This window comes from Falco naumanni, chromosome 14 (assembly GCF_017639655.2).
Source record: "Falco naumanni isolate bFalNau1 chromosome 14, bFalNau1.pat, whole genome shotgun sequence".
NCBI classification, from domain to species: domain Eukaryota; kingdom Metazoa; phylum Chordata; class Aves; order Falconiformes; family Falconidae; genus Falco; species Falco naumanni.
In genome coordinates, this window is record NC_054067.1 from 21,260,570 (window position 1) to 21,267,511 (window position 6,942).

Genomic DNA, 6,942 nt, shown 5'->3' on the forward strand with positions numbered 1-6,942 from the left:
ATGCTGCCTGTAGGTGTATCAGTGGGATGAAATGACGGCTGATTTTTGGCTCAATAAGGAAAAAATAAAACCCAACCTTTTCTTTTTTTTTTGTTTGGTTATATCCGCACTAGAAGCTACATATTGTGGAATTTTCATTGAAACATTTCAGGACTGTATTACATGCAAAAAAAATATCTGTGCACAAAATAATAATTTGTATTAAAATGAGTACAGTAATTATAAGAAGAAACTAAACCACAATACATTAGAAAATGTCCTGCTAAAGAGGTTTTAAGGGCTGTTTTTACCCTTATCTAGTAATAATGTTGAGCAAGTTACTATTTTTCATATCCTAAAAATTTTACAATGGCAACTATTTTTTCTACAAGTGTTTTTTAATTCAAGGAAAGAGATCTTCAACTCGTTCAACTCATGCTTTGAAATAAACTGAGTCACTCCAGCTTTCTCTAGCCAAGATCTGGCCCAATAACTAAATTTTTTGGTGACCCCTTCAACTGGTTAGTCATTTAAAATGGACCTATAGGCTTATAAATGTGTATTTCTTATTTGTAGTAAAAGGAGGGGATTGTAGTAAAAGGATGCAAGAACCATCCGGCACCAGCGGAGCCAGTGTTGTGCCGTGCTGGCAGAAAGCAATGCCCACCGTTTCCAGCTCAGACTCTGGCTGAAGCAGACCTTTCTCAGACACTGTTTCTGAGAGATTTCTGAATGTGCTGCACCAGGATTATAATAACCCACGTGTACGACTAGAGCTCCCCGAGGAGTTTGAATCTCTCTGGAAATCTGAAGGATGATGCAAAAAGGTTTTCGCAGCTCTCTATGAAATGGATGCCAGCTGAAAGATGGACAGTCTGGAGGCAAAACAGCCGGTTCTGTAGCACTTGATGTGCTTCATAATTTTCAGCAGAGTCAAGAAGAAATTAAGACACAAATCGAGAAGCAGTGCACTCCTATGGAGATAAAACAGAAGATGTTTTTACATAAGAGAGTGGGATGGGGATAAAAACAAAGGCAGGCTTGGGGCTGTGATAGGGCTGATCAACCTGCTTGTCGTTTGCAGGGTTAAGGACCCCCATGAAAGCTCAAACTGTGATTTCCTGCTCAAAAACATTTTGAGGGAGGAGAGACTGAGGTCCTCGGATGGTGTGTTTGTAGACAGTACATGTGAATATTGCAGCAGTGTTGGAGGGGGATGCATCCGCGGTTGTTTTGGCAGGTGCTTTTCAAAGTGAACCACCAACCTGTGCAGATTAATCACCCACTCTGGTGCTTTGGTGAGGAGCTGTTTGGTTGTGCTCAGCAGCCAAGGTGTTTTGTAGGTGAACTGTCTTTTTTTTCCAGCTGTATAGAGTATAATGAAATGTAGGTGTCACTTTGACATGCCAATAGCATTAAAAAAGCACTCCCAGAGTCTCAAAACAACTTTAGAAGAAGCCAGAACTGAGGGGTTGAAGTTAAACAAACAAGCAGACAAACAAGGAATGACAATTTTCATTTCCCCTGAGCTTTCTCCAGCTATCGGTGGGTTAAGCAGATCTATCAGTGTGACACGAGGGGAGTTGGAAGGAAATGCTGAGCACTCAGTGCAACTTTTTATGGAGGAAAAAGCTTTTATGAAGAAAATATTTATGGCAAAATGTTCTCCTGTATAGAAAAATGATACAATGTGTTTACCCCCCTGAAATCGTATCTAACTTTGTGATGGGACCCAGGCACTGTAGGAGTCTTGTGCTGGTTCTGCGCTCGGATAAGCATCATCCTTGCTCAAAAAAATGCCACGTCTCAATATTAAATGGATACGTGGTTTTATCTGTAGCTGTTAATGCAGATGGAATCATCTCTGAGTGAAAACCCCTTCCATCTAGTAAGCTAAATAAGCAATATTAATAGCTGGACGTAAAATGTCTGTAAAAACATAAAGTATTTTATAACTGTCTTACAAAAATGCATTAGGCAATGAGGACTTTGTCATAACAGAAGAAATATGTTGCTTCTGTTGCTGCAAGCTTAATAATTGTGCTTAATCACCCATTGTTTGGTGATTCAAGAATTAGCAGGGTGTTTCAATTTAAATTTTTAAGAGTTCTCTGAGTTCATGTGTTTTAGAAAAGCATCATTGTGAGGCAGTTGTGGTACTCTAAAATACACAATTTAGCACTAAATCTGAAGTTGCAGAGCTGCTCACCCAGCCACATGCTGCCTAAAGCCCTCACTGCTGAGCTCAGAGACAATTTTAGCTTTCATTTAACAAGGACTTCTTTCTTTGAGTTGATATGAACTTCAGCCCTTTATCATCTGCCTCTGTTTATATGCATTTATACATACTTCAAAATTTTCAAATTTATATTTCAATGTGAATATTTAAAGTATTTTAATTCTGACTATCTCTTTCAATGGTTCCTGTAATTACAAGGTACGTCATTCATTTTACATTTAAATATGCTTCCTTCCCACACAAACCCAGCAATATTTCTTTTTTTCTTTATATTACTGTTAGCATATTTTAAAAGTGAGTCTTATTATTTTTTTATGTTAAGAAATCAGATCCTCCTCATTTTAAGAGTCCTGCTCTGGTGCTTTTTGCTGTCCTTCCACTAGACTGTGTTGGGTGCAGGAAAAAATACCAAGGGCTCTTCCTCCTCCTCCTCCTCCTCCTCCTCCTTTTATGAGATAAAGGTTGATGCTCAGAATTACACATTTAAAAAAAACAACCCACAGTGTTTCATAAAAGTAGCAGTTTATTTCCCCGGCTATAAGATACACTGGTGGTTCTAAACTCTAGGGTACTCAGCATCCATCCGTTTATGCGATGGGATCAGGATCAGCTGAGCTACATTTGTATTTCAAAACAGAGGAGGTGCAAAACCAGCCCTAGAGAGCACATTCCAGGGATGCAGCACAATCTTAGACTGAGCAGTTTGTTGGTGCAAGTAATTTCATTACGTATTGCCTACCCCGCTGGAACAGCAGCAAGCCTGTTTACAAAGTCCCCCAAACTTTAAGGAGAAAAGCACTACCAGGTCATTGCTATAGAATTTCATTTTGATGCAGCCTTTGCCTTTTCCACTTCCCCATGAAGACTGTCCAGGTAACAGCAGCATTTCAGCAGCAAGGTTCCAGATGTAGCTCCTTGCTGCTGTATTCTTTAAAGCCTTCCCATATCAGCTCTGGGGCTCAGTTCTAATTTGCTTCAACTTGGTGAAACACTGCTAAATGCTGAAATGTTGTAAACTTACACCAGGCTGGAGCTGACCTTTTGTAGCTTCATTAAGGTTTTGAAGGTACCCCCTACAAGCATTATTCTTGCTGTGAACAGAAGATTATTTATTGTTTACTCTGTAGTGGCCTGCTGCTGTTCTGCTTTGCTGGGTAGTAGCCATTCTTTTAAAGTCTGACCTCATTCTATTAGATGCTTCCTCCATTGAGTGTTCTCATTTCTCACTGAAGCCAACACACAACATTTACTAAAAAAACTCTCCCATTAAAGGCGGTGAGAATCTGCCTCTCAGATGGTGTGCACTCTATTTTTCCTTTATCATTAAGAAGTCTGTTCGTCTGTCATTTTTTACTGCTTTCATCTGTTGTGCCATGGATACTGATCGATGCCTGTGACAGCTCATCATTAAAAGGAGAAGCACCTCTTTCAGTGTCAAAGTCAGCTTGCTGAAAACTCTTCATAATCGCTTGTCCTCATAGATTTACAGCAAATGAGAAAACATTACAAAGGCCTGGGAAGAGCTGCAAGTAACGTCCTTTCTTAACTTGGCATTCAGCTGCCCCATGACCACCATCGTTTATTAAAGCAGTAGAAGAAACAAGATAATGAAATGAACTGTAAAGCATTTTGTGGCATTTGCCTGTATGAAAGATAGTGTTTAAAGATAAATTGCCATTGTAATCGCCGCTTCAGATTTGTCCTGGGAAAGCACAATGTGACTGGGATAAATAGTTTTGACTTTGCTGGCAGGCAGTGTTATCAGATAGCATGGACAGGACTGAGCAGTTAACTCTTGCAGGGCAGCATGTGGAGCAGGGAGCAGGTCAGAGCTGCAGTACGCTGCGATTCTGTGTTTAATACACGTGTGCAACGCCAACTGAGAGTAACATGAGTTAGAGGCATGCTGCAAAGGCAAACTTGCAACTTTCCATAGTCTTTTAAACAAACCAATACATGACTGTAGAGGCTTCTCAGCCTGACATCCAGCCTAGTATAGAGTTTCAAGTAAGTTCTAGTCACTTCCCTGCTCATCTGCATATAATACTGTTATTTGTCTAATTGTTTCTATTCTTGTATGTTTGGTATGTAAAAATGCGGTAAAGCCATTATGCAGGAAAAGGAAAGTAGTTGAGATGATTATTCTGTTATCAGTCATGACTAAGATGAAGAGAGATATACTAGCAAGACATTGTTCCTAAAATAGATACCTTGCAAACAAGAAATGTCAGTCAAATGAGGTTTAAATTAAATTCCTGATAGCAATTACTTACAGAATGATCATGCTCCCATTGAAATTATCATGAATATTGTCACCATTTTTAATGGAAAAAAAGTTTGGCTTCAGATACTGCTTCTGAAGTGTATTTCAGAACGTCCTCAGCTTTTACTATGTGCTTATATCCTGCTGAACCCGAAGTCACACTGCCACAAAACGCATACTTGGCTGAACAGTGACTCTAAGCAAGACTCTTTGCATGGGACAATATGAAAATGAGTTAAACCCAGAAACGGGCACTTGCAGGAAGTATTGAATGGCCACAAACAAGTGACCTCACTGGGAGGAGAACTGATGAAGTGAAGAAATGTGATGTGTGTTCCAAATAAAGAACTGATGAGTCAAGTTGTGCCCCAATTGGAACAGAAGCAAAGTCAAGATGGCTTGAAAATAACCTTGATAATTGTGGAGAAGAAATAGCAATCAATTCAAGTTTTGTTGACCCCCAGGAGCTAGGAGAATGGCAGTGGATTGGGAAGGTATGCTGATTTCTCTTCCTCCAGTAGCAGCAATTCTTTAAGCACTACTGCTATGGCAATTATCTGAAGACCTAAACTAGTATCACTGAAGTGATATTCAGCGATCTGCTCTCTATTCCCAGTAATATATCTATTACTCATGCAGTCAAGTCCTTTTGTTCCACAATAAGGAGAAAACAATTTCTAAATATATTATTGTAAATCCATATCTTTACACTGCAAGACACAAACAGCTACTGCTGAATTATTTCTGACAGATACCAAGTCCCTATTGAATCTTCCAGGTTGAGACATGAGCGGGGCTCAGTAGGATGTTAATTATAATGTTCCAAAATGGGAAGAATTTTTACCTGAGATGATTAGGCTATTGGTTTGAGGCATGGTATGTGGGTTCCTAGCTAAAGTTAGGAACTGGCAACATCTTTGGCTCTGTTTCATTTCAGAAGTAACACCCTCTGCTGTCACAAAAACTTCCCTGAAGACTGAGATCATGATGATTTTGGATGCAATCAGTTCCTTAAGTATTCATCATTGTTGATACATTTGCATATTGGAACATCATGATGGTTTATTCTGAAGCAAAATTCACTGTGAATTCAAGTTGAATTTTTCAGGCTTGGTTTCAGCTTCAAGGATTAAACAGGTTTGAAGAAATACAACGAAGCAAGTTTTGGAAAAATAGAAAAGTATGTGAGATTCAGTATAGAAAAAAAAAAGGATCAATTGCTTGTGGTAGATTTGCCATCTGTTGGTGTATGCACACAGCTGCGGTAACTTATTTCAGTATTTAATTACATTTTCTGACCTGCATTTGGCTCAGCTAACCTTAGGAGTTTATATGAGAAATGTAGTTGCTTAAGTTTTCTTTGCAAAGTAGTCTTTGGAAAGAGCTGAATTAGCAAAGAAACTCGTGTTGATGAGTACATAGAAGGAGGTTTGACAAAGCTGGGCCTTTGGGGTTTTCACTTTAAGCCATTATGTAGAGGCTAGAGTATTTCTGTGGTTCTCTGCTGGGCTTTTCTAAGCACATACTCTAAAACTGTAGGCAAAGCCCGAGTATCCATCTCCATGGTGTTGCTCATGGATGTAAAACAAACTCCTTCCTTACTTGATCACTGCTTGTGTATCTAGTCCTCGTGACAATCCTGTCACTTACTTTGAATCGCCTGTCATTTCCCAAAGGATAGCTAATTGATAGCTAATGACTGCTCATTACTTTCTCTTTGTAATTTGTGCACATTATCGGTAGTTATTTACTTCAAAATCATTAGTGAAAAAGTGCACAGAGAAACCCGAATTTCCCCACCCTTCATTTACAAGTGACTAAATAGCCCAGGAATCTTCGGCCTGGGAAACAGAGCAAAGCGCAGTAGGACAGTGGAGGTGGGATATATACCACACATAAAATCACAAACGATATGGAGAGGGTAATTAATCACTCTCCCTTACAATATAAGGCTAGGGAACATCAGATGAAACTGAGCAGTAGGCCCAGAGTGAGATTCTTTTGTAATAAGGTTTCATAGTGGAACTTGTGAGATGTTACGGTTGCTGAAAATTTAGATATCCAAGGCTTGGGCAAACTGGTGTAAGAAATGTCCGTCAAGACTATTCCGTGCAAGATACCACCCTTGGCCTGTGAAACCTGAATTGCTGGAGGCTGAAAACAAATTCTGGAGAAGTGTTCTTAGCTAACGCTTACTGTTTGTACTTTCTGAATGGCATCTGCTTTCTTGGCCAGCATTGGAGATAAGATAATGGATCTTTAATTTGACCGTACATAGCTTTTCATTTGATGATACAGAACTTCTGAGATGTGTCAGTTGGCTGGTTTGTAGCATTCACTCGATGTTTTGGGGAAAAGATATATTGTAGGACATTTGAATTCAAAATGCCTTTTGAAATGAAGAGGAACCAAAAGGTTTTAAGTGAAAAAAGTTTAGATAAGCATCAAAACATCTAGTAGG